The sequence below is a fragment of the Doryrhamphus excisus genome, chromosome 17 (assembly GCF_030265055.1).
Source record: "Doryrhamphus excisus isolate RoL2022-K1 chromosome 17, RoL_Dexc_1.0, whole genome shotgun sequence".
Taxonomy (NCBI): Eukaryota; Metazoa; Chordata; class Actinopteri; order Syngnathiformes; family Syngnathidae; genus Doryrhamphus; species Doryrhamphus excisus.
In genome coordinates this window covers 12,233,451-12,246,943 of record NC_080482.1, presented here as the reverse complement: position 1 = coordinate 12,246,943, position 13,493 = coordinate 12,233,451, and the positions used below count along the sequence as shown (strand labels likewise).

General features: G+C 40.7%; 1 protein-coding gene and 1 long non-coding RNA gene across 9 annotated transcripts in view; both read left to right on the top strand.

The window, feature by feature from the left end:
* The window catches only part of LOC131105477 (uncharacterized), a 47,093-nt gene extending 44,035 nt beyond the window's left edge, over positions 1-3,058 (top strand). For all 3 annotated transcript variants that reach the window (XR_009119944.1, XR_009119942.1, XR_009119943.1), the window contains one exon: positions 2,764-3,058. This is a non-coding gene — a long non-coding RNA (uncharacterized LOC131105477). The remainder of the gene's footprint in view (positions 1-2,763) is intronic.
* Positions 3,059-4,045: 987 nt separating this feature from the next.
* Positions 4,046-13,493, top strand: part of mef2d (myocyte enhancer factor 2d) — a 97,211-nt gene continuing 87,763 nt past the window's right edge. For 3 of the 6 annotated variants that reach the window (XM_058053758.1, XM_058053757.1, XM_058053759.1), the window contains exon 1: positions 4,048-4,265. The gene's annotated coding sequence lies outside the window, so the exon portion shown is untranslated. Of the gene's footprint in view, positions 4,266-13,493 lie in introns of all 6 variants that reach the window. The other 3 variants (XM_058053756.1, XM_058053754.1, XM_058053755.1) reach the window with 2 other exon arrangements.

Genomic DNA, 13,493 nt, shown 5'->3' with positions numbered 1-13,493 from the left:
GGAGACGGAGGCGGGCAACGGGTGGAATAAATTAAATCAGACCGTTTTCACAGGAAGCATTAAATCCCAAGAAATACAGCTGGAATAGGTACTGATTCTGGAAGATCTAGAAAGCTTTTTATGCTGGTTATTGTGTGTAGCTGCTCTATAGGAGTCCACAACTCAACACAAAGGGCCGAAAATAATAATAATAATATAATTTTAAAATCTCTAAAGAGAAGCAATATAAGAATGTTCATTTTGATATATCAAACTATATTTGTTTTGCTTTTCATATTTTGTATTGACTCTCTGTTATTCCTCGCTCCTACATCGCTCACATGTGCACATGTGTCACGAGCAATTAATATTTGTTGTTGAGCCTTTGCAAAGTGCACCTCCTCTTGATTGCGTAAGTGCTGCAATTGACGATGCAGCCACTGTGACCTCAAATCATCAATCTTATTCAACTGCCAGCTTATTGTGATGTCTAAAACAAACAGTACTGTTGGTTTGCTATGTGAGCTGCTTGACAAAGCCAGATGCTGCAACAGGGGGCGCCAGATTGTGGCGCAGACACACTGCCTTTTACAGCGGAACTGCACTTTTATTGAAATGTTTTCATTCACAATCCTTATGTGAAACAGGAACACACATTTCTTTCCCTTTTCTGTTCATTACAACATGAGAAAATTAGTTAATTTAAGATTGAATGCTGTCATTGGGATACACCTATGAAGAACTATGAAGTTTCGCAGTGTTGTAAATCATCAAAATACGGCAAGATACTGTAACTATCTGGCACCGATCTGCTTATGGAACTCACACTCCAATCTTGCCTCACTCATGAAGAAGACCCTGAGATACTTGAACTCCTCTACCTGGGGCAGGACCTCATTCACAACCCGGAGGGAGCACTCCATCCTTTTCCAACCGAGAACCATAGCCTCGGATTTGGAGGTGCTGAGTCTCTTCCCAGACACTTCACAGCCCCAGTAAAGCCTGAAAGGCCACAGCCCGAAGAAGCCACCACGACCACATTGTCTGCAAATATCTGATATGAGACTCGAACCCTCGACACCTTGGCTGTACCTAGAAATTCTGTCCATAAAAATTGTGAACAGAATCGGTGACAAAGAGCAGCCTTGGCAGAGGGCAACGTTCACCGGAAACAAGTTTGATTTCCTGCTGGCAATGCAAACCAGGCTCCTGCTTTGGTCGTACAAAGACCAGAAGGTACGTAGTAGTGCGCAGGGAGATGCTTGAATGCCTTTTCCAAGTTCACAAAGCACATGTAGACTGGTTAGGCAAATTCTCATGTACCCTCCAGTACCCTTGTGAGGGTGTAGAGCTGGAAAAAAATGGACCCACAATGTCCAGTCCGAAAAATCCAGCAGGAATCCCAAATTTACAAAGCACCTTTTCTTCATGAAGGTACTTTTTCTTCACTGTGAATATGCCTGACTCAAGCATTTCTGATATTTGGGTTACTTTAAGCTTCATTAGGCGAAACAACTCTCATCATTATGCACACATTTGTTCAAATCATGGATTTACTGACCAACAAATACCAAAAGGGAGCATTATTATTTATAGTAGTTGAATCTCTGTACTGACTGAAGTCTCTAGTAAGAGGATGTAGCATGGTTACTTCGAGCCATCACTGAGTACACACTCATGCTTCCATGTTGACTCCCTCGTCATGGCATTTCCATGACCTCGGTGCCAAGCGGACTTCCCAGCGGCAGGATGTGGCGAGTGGGAACATCCATCTGACTTCAGCGATGGAGACCCATCACATAAGCTTCTTATGTAAAGCAGGAAACACACAAGTGTAATCCTCCTCTCTCGCTACGTCTCTCTCACAAACTCCTACGATCAACTATGTCAACACTCCTAGCACACAGTATCCTAAGAAAAGAAACATTCAAGAATCCTGAAGAAAGTCATTCCTTGAAAAGACACGAGGGTGAATGAAGGAAATAGTTTGCTTCCTATCTATCTGGTCGTAGCTTAAGTGTTGCATTGAACCAAGTAAAGTCTGATTCAGCAGAACTGTGTGGAAGCTGCGTGGAGTCCATCAAGGTTGTGTTTTGGAGCCTGCTCCGTTTGTGTTGTATTTGCTCCCCTTGGGAAAGATCATCCAAAAGTTCAATGATGTTTCTTATAATCGATCTCCTGCTCCTTCAAACCATAAGTTAGACTCCCTGAAAAGCTGTTCAGAGGAAATCAAGCATTGGTGGAGCGCTACCTCTCTGCAGCTAAATGCTAATACAACAGAAACGCCTGATGGCTCGATTGCTCAAGCAGTACTTGATTCCTGGAATCAACACATATGTCCCCCATCCTAAAAAGTTTTCATTGGCTGCCAGTTTCCTATCTAAGAAATTTAAAAATTCACTTTTTGAGCGTTGCATAGTCAGGCTCCTTCTTATATCAGCGATCTCATTCAGGCTTACAACACTGGTCGCTCTCTTGGGTCTGTGGACCAGAACCTACTGATGGTTTCACGTACTCATTTCCAGACCAGAGAAGACTGATCTTTCCAGCCTGTTGCTCCGCGGCTTCCTCTCTCTCTGCATTTGATAGATCCTGTTGATGCTTTTAAAAGCCAGCTTAAATCGTTCTTATTTGTTAAAGCCTTCTGATGTCTCTACTGTTGTTTTATTTGGGGCTCTCTTGACTGTGTACTGTGATTTTTAATTGACTTTGTGACTTTTTTGTCTGTGAAAGGAGCTATATAAATAAATGTTACTTACTTTGGCATATGTGTCATTTCTGCAGGAGATGCCGAGACAAGTGAAGTTAGCCCTCTGCTACATCACACAGCACTTCAGGAGTATTCAAAAGATGCAATCCCAGTATGGAAAAATCACATGCAACAAAATGCCATTCTGGACATTCTTACAAAAGAATCTGAGAGAGAACATAAACGACAGGAGGAGACTGAGACCAAAATAGGGTGGTTTTTAAAGCTTCAAATGATCCTTGATAATTTGTTGGCATTATATTATTTCTATTTCATATTGACACATTTTGTATTTTTCCAAAATGTTGTTCCAGTGCTGGATATTATTTATTAGAGTTGTTTATTTTTTTGCAATAAATGTCCGTTTGTAAAAATGTGTGCCTTTTATTTAAGGAAATGGGTTCTGAGGTAGGCTAGTTAACATTGACTTTATGGTAGGAAACATTTATTATGAACAATTTAATTATCTCATCTGCCTATGTTACAGCCAGCATGCATGAAGGGTTATGATGTATTGATAATAAAGTGGTGCCCCATTGCTTAGTGACGTCTTCCCCTTGAACCTAGGTTTTAAAGGATAGGGGAAGGGATAAACAAGGGGGAGAATTAAAAAGGCATAGACGTCACTTCAGTTGAAGAACAAAGCAAATATTGTAATATGTTTTAAGAAAATACTGACGTCTCTTGAGTTGAAAAACAAAGTAAGTATTGTGGTAGTATGAGTGTTTCGTGTCCAAAGTGAAAGAGTAAAAGTACGTCAAAACCTGTGCACGTGCAGCTCTGTCACGCGCACACGCCTCCGCCTCCCTCCACCGTGACGTCACTCTTCCGCTTTTGACTGTCAACATAGTGTTCCTCCGCGCTGACTTGACAAAATAGGGCCGCTTCAAGCGCTGATCGCATGCGCAGAATAGGTGAAAGTGAGAGCAGCCACTTAGACGTCATAATAATGTGTTATTGTCCTGTTGTCAACTATTCTAAACATGTACACTTAAGCATGGTGAAGAGTTTGTGTTGCTACCACTAAATAAATATACGCAGATCTCTGTCGAGGGGCAACGTTAAAGCCTGTCACAGTCAGCCAACTTCCTCTGGGTTTTTCACAAGTCCGCAATCTACTTTTAGCTAACATTTTAGATAAATAAATTAGAAAAGACATTCACCGGCGAAGTGTTGAGACACCGAAAGGCGTTCATGGCAAGCGGAGGGATAAGCGAACTGAAGGCTTCTAAGCCCCGCCCACTTCCCCGGTTAACCCGCCACCGACCACGCAGCGACGCTTCAATTGGTCCAAGTGACTGGAATGGCTCTCTCCGGTTGGCCGAGGCGCTGTCACTCACTAAGTGATGTGTCTGCGTGCAGCAAAGGCTCCATTTGCCATAAGTAAATAGTTCGGTTTACATCAACTAGCAAGAATTTGATCATCCTGAGTCCGGCGGGGACGGCCAGTACTTGAGGGCCGCGAATTGGAAGCTTTGACCGGGCGTCGGACACAGCGAAGCACGCCGCCTCCAGCAGATGCGGATACCCTGTCAGGGTAAGTGATTTCTCCGGGTCGTCTCATCTTTTCCATGCTTTCTTACTGGGTTTGCGCACTTGTGACAACTGAGCGTCAACACAGCATTGTGCTGCTTAGGAATGTGCGTGCGTGCGTATGTGTGAGAGATGATGCCAGATTCTACTAACGCTTCTGTCCTCCTTGTTGTAGTTTGAGGGTTATTTGTGTCAAGTTCGCATCCGTTTGCCGAAGCGAATCAAGTCATTCTCTCTGTGTCCGCTTCGCGTCACTCTTTTTTAAAATCTGTAAATACTATCCTACAGCCGGCAGGCTAGTGCGTGTGGGACACTCCATTAGGAGCTGTCACAGACTATTTAGCACATAGGTCATCCTGCCTTCCTTTCTGCCAATGCATTGTGATCAATGTCAAGCAATACAAATGACGTGTCAACAAAAGGAATGTTTGGTTACTTTTCACAAGGAGCGGGTTTTAGCTCATTACAGGTGAAAAAGAGACAACACATGGAAAAAACACGTTGTCAGCAGTGGTGAAGGAAAGAGTGAGGTGGACATCTGCCTGGACTTTTTGGCTTGACAGAAAGACAGGAATAGGATCACGGGATATGCAGGGGGTGAAGAGGGAAAAGGCATATGGCGGCACAAATAATAATAAGAAAGCTGCTGCTAACATACTAACATAAAAGCCCTTTTTGTGTTAGGACTTCCTTATTGGCCTGACTTGAGCGTTCTTCCTGCTTTGTGATGTACTGTTTTAACTGGTTAAATCAGCTACAGGCTCGGAAAGGTCTATGAGGGCAACAGTTTGACCCTGGAACAGACTATTTTGAACAGATTTGACCCCAGAGGTTAAAATTCTGAAGTATAGTGACATCTTTATCACACCATAGATTTAGTAAACATGTTAGACTGTAGATTTATCGCAGCGGTATGGGGTATGGGAAAATAAAGCTTTGTTTTTCCCCAGGAAGACCGTTCTTGTCAAGCTCAATGTCTTGTTTTGCACGCATTCTCAAAGCTTTAGCGTCTGTGGAATAACGTGTCTTTGGTGAGCCCATTTCCGCCAATTGTGCTCTCATTACTGTGTGTAATTGCCTTTCTCCCGGGAGAGAGTGTCATCAAACTTCTCATTTCCTCCTCCAACCCGGAAAGCGTTTTGCTGGTGGATGCGGCCGTGTAATGATGGCATCAATAACGTGGGCCGGCGCTCGGTTTCTTGTGTCTGAGGGAGATGGTGGTGCGTTTGCATGCACCGGCACAGGCTTGGCGCCGTCTCCAGAGAAAGCTCGCTGACCGGCATGGTTGTGGGCTGTGAGACAATGAGGATACGTCTCAGGAGACAAGTGTCACATGATATTCGTGACATCATTGTCCCGTGCAGCACAGTGATGTAGTGAAACCTCAACCTGTCCAGATTGACCTAAAGAATCTTCACAAGCTCCTCACATAAAACCGTCCAGATAAGATCCAGGCAGATGAGTGAGTCTTTGGCTGGAGGATGCAGGATGAATGTACCCATGGGATAGCTCAGGTTATTTTTCTTAATATGGGATATATTTAAGTTTGTAGCAGAAGTGGCACAATTTAAACACCTACATCTGTAAAGTACAAATGATTACATGATGCCTTTAAGGACCAATAGGACTAAATAGGTATGTATGATATGGCCTAAAATCTGTTTTGCGATATAAAGTCAAATTTTGTTGTTGAAGTTGTTTTGTTCTTGTAAAAGTATAATTATTGTCAGTAAAATGTAGTTTTTGTTAATATTTTTGAGTTGAGGGAAAATTTGATTGTTTTTCGGTCATTCTGGTTATTGTTTGGCCTTTTTTGGTAGAATTAATGACAAAAAAACGAGGTTGTAGAGGTTCTACTGTATATCACAATATACTACAGGGTTTCCCTAGGATTTTTTTTCAAGCTCTAGTGGTGGACTGCATGGGAGGGCAGACTGCTGCTGCTGTGTCTGCAAAATAGCAATTTTTATGACTTATTTATTTGTTAATTTAATTAACATTTTTAACAAGCACCAGGGTATGAACTGAGCACATTGCAAAACTGTTCATTTAATGGCAAAGTTGCTGAGAGCACTTAAATGCACTGAAATGTCATGCCTCCTTTTCTTACCTGACCTATTGAGTCCGATAGTACTATGTGACTATCAGTACAAAAGTACAATATTTCGTACTATTTGACACAATCCCAAATTTAATCTAATGCCTGTTTTAGAGTAGCAACAATACATGGGAAATGAATTGTTTAATAATATATTTAGTTCAAAATAAATATTTAAACTATTAAAACTACTTTGATAAAAAGAAAGTAGAGGTGATGAATTTGTGTTTTATGTGACTGCCAACATTTTAATTGTACTTTATTTACAAAGCACATCTCCACTCAGTGTGCTCCTGTTGTTGTTAAACACAGGTGTCATGTTTGAATAGAACACTTATAAAATACTAAAGCTGTGCACGCTACATATTTCAAGTGCGCAACTTCAACACACAAGTATTGTTTTGAAGACAAGCCATAAATATTATCATCATAAATGAGCAACATTGTTCAGTGACACTTTAAAAACCAAAGCTGTGGATGATGATTGATGTATCCTATGAACGTAATAGCCAATTGTAGCTCTGAGCTAGCTAGATGCCGCCAAGTCAAATGATATTGAAGCGTGAGAGCTCACACACGCTGGTATAGATAGGCGTAGCTGACGTATGCAGTAACGTATTGCGTCATTTCTGGTTTGTGGACGTCTGTGCCCACAGTGTAGTTGCTCTTGTTGTATTATTTTGTCTCTAGATCTATTTGTTGTTCATACTTGTAATAAATGTAGTTCATTGGCCACCATGGAGGCGAGGATTAGTACCTTAGGGGAGTGGCTGTGCTAGCTACACTATGCTACATTACATTGACTACGCGTTGCAGCCTTTTGCAACAACAACAACAACATGCATTATCACAGTAGAATGATGTAATTCTATCACAGGCCAGATTTCTGTAGTTTCTTTCATATATAATAATTTGTATCACAAAAAAATAGTCACTAATACTAATAATGAGGGGTGGAATGGTACATGTATTTGGAACGGTACAGAGGAATACCGATTTCCCACATGGTACACACTCAGTGAAGGACAGGAAGTGTAGCTGCCTTGGGATTTAGATTCGTGTCTGTTTAGTAAAAAATACAGTCCAAATAGTGCCAATTTGTCAGTGTTTTGCATTTTGTTTCCATCACTGTTCCCCAAGTGAACCCAAACATGACCTTAAAGCGCTCATGACATCAAAAGAAGTATCAAAAGAACTATAAAAATAATAAGACATACCAATAAATAACTATGAAACAGTAACACAATAATACTATTCACTGATATTGTGCTGTGACGAGTATGATTTAACACAAGTGGTGTCAGAACACCTTGCGATATTAAAATGTGATTCCTCGTTCAGAAAAAAAATGTCTCACGGGCACTAGGTTGGGACGATAATAAATAAACAAAACAATAAATGAAAATGAACTCTGTAAATCTGCTGGCCTCAACATATTGCCATGTATATGTGTCTGTTTTCCCCGTAGCTCGCCTCCAAAAAGGCAGGAGGAGAGTTCACTTTCAGCGCATTTGTTCCATAGAACAACGGCATGACCGGTGTGAGCCCTTTGTGAGTCTGTTTGTGAGTCTCTTTGTCTATATGGTGGAAGCAGGGCCGGTAGCAAACACAAAGTAGAAAAGAGTAGTAGAAATTAAATTAGTTGATTGCAATATATTGAATTGAAGTGGTAAAAAAATGGATTTACTTACTGAAACTGACAAAGATTGGCAGTAATTGTTGTTTAATTAAAAGAAATTGGCCTGAAAACCCACATTGTTATTCTAAGATTCATAGTATATGAGTAGAAAAATTGTGAAATGACTTAATACCAAGGTGGCATACTTTTCCATGGTCCCAGTCGAGGAGCGATGGTCAGTTCACAGTTTCATGAAGCATTGTCATGACAAATGGTGTTTTTTGGAAATGTGAACACCCTTACACAGTCTCTAAAAAAAAAAAATTCTGTGGCAACTCCGTAATCAGGAAAAAGCCGAAAGAAAGAAACAAACAACCAAAACCGGACCATAACAATGCCGAAAGCATTGTAGTCTATGGGGACTTCTGGGTGACTTCAACATTAGAGCATACATCCAACACAGGAAATGTTACCTTTCAATGTTATTTTTCACAGTGAAATTAACAAGATTTAACATGTTTTGTTGTCGTGAGCCCTTTAAAACTGAGATACGTACCAAACCGTGACTGCGGCGTACCGTTATGCCGCCACTAATGATTTTAATACTTCTGTTGAAAGATGTGTGCAGGCTTTTAAAGACAGTCTCATTTTGTGTTATTACTACAACAAATAAGTATTGCTTTGGTCTATGCCTGAAGGTCATGTCAACAATATTGATGCCCACGATGAAATATATTGGAAAATCTTGAGTGTGTCTACCAAGACGTAGGAAGAAGCTTCACTCCATCTGGTTGTTTGTTTTTGTTGAAAATGTACTTTTTCCTTTGATATTTTAAAGTAGTGAGGTCAGCACATGGCTTGCCATTCTGTCCTGTGAAAGAATGGATACAGTTAAGATAATTTGTGGTTCAGAGCGTTGAGTTTTATCATCATTGAGGCGGATGCAAAAAGTCAATAACAGCTCTCGAGTTTGAGAGGCGATACCTTCATTGCATTATCGCCATGCAGTCTAGTTTGTCAAAGCTCAGCGAGACTCTCACATTCACTGCAGGCCCAACACAATCCATATATTCCAAGTATTGTAATGGGACTTGTTAGGTGAAAAGGGGCTTAAGCTGCAGATAACTTATGAGCTTAGCTGCCGTAATGGCTTTTTGTGTTCATGAGAACCATGACTGCAGGCGCAGTGGAGTTTGAGTGACAAACAACCATGCTTTACCTTTTCCTGGGGAGGCATCGGGATCATGTTGTGGCCGTGTCCGTTGCTCGTGCACTCCTTGCAGTCAAAACACAGCAGGAGGAGGAAAAGAACTCCCCCTCCATGCTGGTGCTAATTTAAGGAAGTACAATCTCTCTCTCTCTCTCTGGCTCTCTCTCTGCTTCCTGCTGAATAGCAAAGCCAGGCGGTCAGCTGGCGTGCACTCCAGATGTGACAGAGAGCGGCGTTGTCTGTCAGAGACTTCGTTGAGTGGCCGACGCCGCAAGGACTACTTCTTCCCTGCATGTCAGTGTTCCCTTATTGGGCTGGTTCAGCACGTTAGGCTGTGACTCCATAGCGCTTTGAACGCAGGGGACTTGGTCAAGAGTTTGGACTCTGTTTGTTTACATGACAACAATTGAAGGAAAATTGTCAGAAGTATAGACTACAAAAGTGGAATCTGTTTTCAGCTTAAGTTAGAGCAGCAATAATTAATTGATGAATAGATTAATAATCGATTATCTAATAAACAGAATATTTTTAGAGCATAGAAAACCTGTTTGACTTTCTAAATACGTTTTTTTTTTACCATTTTTAAAAACCATTTTAGAGCCCTCGACCATTTTTTTTTACCATTTTAGAGCCATCACTGTAGAGACACAAAATGTATTGGCATGCCACCAAGCTTAAGAAAGGGTTTCAAACAAAGTACAAAGTAAGAAGCCAAAAATTCACCACTTCCACACAGAATGAGGGCAGAAATTTTTTCACTATGCCATGTCGGACATGCCTTGACATGACATACTAATGTAGTAATTGACTCATGAAGGCCATAGTCAACAATGAAACCGTGATCATTTATTATTCAATACATTTTTGAAAAAAACGCAAGAGTGAGGGTGCGATGTTCGAACCGCAATGTAGCAAGGGATAATTGTATTCAATGATTATGATTTAAAATGTTTAATATTATCTGATTTCAGCCTCACAAATGTGAATATTAAAAAATATACATTTGAAATATACACTTCCTTAGTCATGCATGAAAACAGACCTACTGTCTTAAGCCATACGAGATTTTCACATACATCAGCTTTGACTTTGGAAACCTCCTTTCTGATTTGTCCTGGACCAAACCACTAAATGTCTGTGTTTGGTTCATTTTGATTTGGTCCGTCTAGGGCCTGACTAATTGCTCGATTAATCAAAACGGCAAGCTTCAGATCAATCGACTAAGAAAATAATCCTTAATTATCAGTGTATCAGTGTAATGCCGAGCTTGTGAAATAGTGGGGCGGGGCACTATTGGGGTTGTTCTGCTCCTGCTTACCTTCACTTCTTGTCTGTACTTGTTCGGTCAATAGACGCATAACAGGTTCTCAATAAAGACTCCAGTCGTGTTCCATTTCAGAGCCTTTACTTTGAAAAGTGAACATAAAGAAATGAAGCATGCTGTTTATGACTTATATGAGACACAAATAACCTCTCTGTTGCATTTCACATAAACAAAATGGATTAAAAGAAATGTGCTAGCTTGCTGCTAATTTACATCGGAAATGGCATATACACTCTAACAATTAACATTTGCCATTTACATGGTGATGTCGAACCGGCTGGAGGTCGTTTCACTGAGGACCCTCTAGCCCTTGTCGTGTTTGCGTATGAGACAATAGCTCAAGAAGATGCCAGTGATGGAGAGCGGCCCGCCATCACGCTGGTTTGGCCACTTACCTTCTCTGCTCACGTTCCGCCCTCCATGGTCGAGGAGCATCCTGCTAGGTGAACATGTGTTGTCCGTGTGTGCTCCAGCAGCTAACCCACACTCTGGTGCCGGTCCAGCCTCTCAGTGCTCGACCTCGCCAGGTTACACAAGCACACCCACGCTCTTTTTCCAAAGTTTTAAGCTGAGAAGCAATCCTATGATGATGACCGGCTATTATGTCTTGGTGCACTGGTTTCTTAAAGGTGCAGTCTGCCTTGATTAGGTACTGCATGGGGGGGAATTACATTATATTCCGTCCTCTTCCTGGGCCGACGTCGCAAGCCACAGCCCATGTTATACATACACGCACATGATAGCGATGTGACTAAGTTTAACTACTAAAGTAGCTATCATCGAATGCATAGCCCATCATAATCACGCAATGACTTTTAATTGTCTGTGGTTCCTTGTATTTTGCATAATTTGCCATGCCAAATGTAATTGTAATGAATGTTTCAGTAAAGAGGAAAGACAAAGGGAGGAGTTTGATGCATAACATTTTAACAGTTTGAGCATAAAACTTTACATTTGTTTATTATGAGAGACAACTTTACATTGTATGTATATATCAGGGGTCTCAAACACGCGGCCCGCGGGCCAAATGTGGCCCGCAGGACACTAGTTTGAGGCCCCCGCCTTGATTATGAAAGTTTAATGTTAGTGCGGCCCGCGCAAGTTTGATATGGATGCTGTATGGTATCATGTACCCAGAAAAAATTATTACGTTTGATTAATGTTCATGTTAAAGGTTAAATAACTGTTAATAGTTATCCTCCCTATCCGTGTGGAAGTGGTAAGTTTTAGGCTATTTAAGTTTAAAGGAAATAACTTGAAGGCTACCCTTTAGGTCGCTAGCTCTCTAGTTTGCTAGTTAGCATGTGTCTCAAGACCCTGCAGTTGCGTAATATGTTGTAAATAAAAAGAGTATAAATGTGACATTCGTGTTTTGTCATGTCTACAGGGCTCTAATAATGCTTTGTTAATTTTAATCTGAAAAAAATAATTTGTCTACCCACCAACTATATGTGGTTTCTTAAGTTTTTATTATTATTATTATTATTATTATATTTATTTATTTATTACTGATTGATTGATTTTCTTTATTCTTGATTTTCTTTATTCTTGATTTGTTCATTTATTTTTCATTTATTCATTCACATTTCATTTTCATTTATTTTGTGTGGAAAAATAAAAATGACGATATTTGAGAACAGTGGAATGTTTTATCAGAGCTTTTCTTGTAGAAAATCGGAACCAAGGCAAAGTTTATTAATTTTTCTGTTTTTAATAAATGCGTTTTTTTTTTTTTTGTTGGAAAACCTGATGCGGCCCAGTCTCACCCAGACCCTAGCTCCAGTGGCCCCCAAGTAAATTGAGTTTGAGATCCCTGGTATATATTATATACATTGTACTCGTACTACGGATTCATATTATTTTCTGCAGAGTTTGCACACGTTCTGTGGACATGGGATTTAACAGGACTTCCTAAAAAAATATTCTAAATCCTTATCATAAGGGATCTCTTCAGGGTCAGGCCCATTTATGGAGATTTTCAAGCAGGCATCCAGGTGTTCTTTTCACAAGCGATCACGGAGGTCCGTTTTCGCTAACGGAATAATAAAAAATATAGAATCTTTGTCAGATCTGCATTGCAAAATAGCAAAAATATTGTTTTGCTCTTCAAAGTGATGCTCTTACCCTTTGCATATTTCAACTCCTGTTCACAACACTTCAAACAGGATAACCAATGCAATGCAATGCAGTGGCCCTGAGGCAGGGGTAGAGGTTCCCCCACTTATCAAACCCAATTGCCATCAGAGTCAGGATGTCAGCCTGGGTCTTGTCCTTCCAAAACAGGTATTAGTTTGTGTGTGTTGGATGAGTCCTTTCAGGCCACAATCTTTGGGTATGTGTCTGCAAATTACTTCACAATGCCATTCATACGCCCTGCAAGACAGTTTTACATGATATGTATAATCATATGTCATTACAGCGCCTCCATCAGTCCCCGCGTCATGGACTTCCTCCTGCTGTCACATTAGTGTGTGCTCTGCCATTAAAATATTTCCACCAGACAGATCTTGGAACTGATTAAAGACACATTCCTCTTTTTCCAGGTATCTGAGAGGAAACAAAGTATTTAGTATTCACGTATATCACCCAGGATGTGTGGGATTTTGATGAAAATCTGCTTCCATACCGGACATGCAGATCAAGCTGCCTGGCCACAGAGACATCCGTGCTCTCATCAACCTCCAAGGCGATTGCCTTTGATGCCCAGATTTCACAGAGGATTGGGTCCTCAATAACCTCAGCCAAGATCTCCCACATCTCATCAATAGTATGATGAGATTGCGCTGGTTGACATTAGGAAAAATGAGAAATAGGTTAGTAATTTAAAAAAGAGCTAAAAACACACAGTGGTTTGTAAGACCAGATTGCACAAAAATGTGTAGGTTTTTTGTAATTATGAATTGCCCCATAAATTAAAAGGACTAGTTTGTGTACGTCTTATTTGAGTTCAAATCAAATCAAAGCCAAATCAAAGTGCGTTAC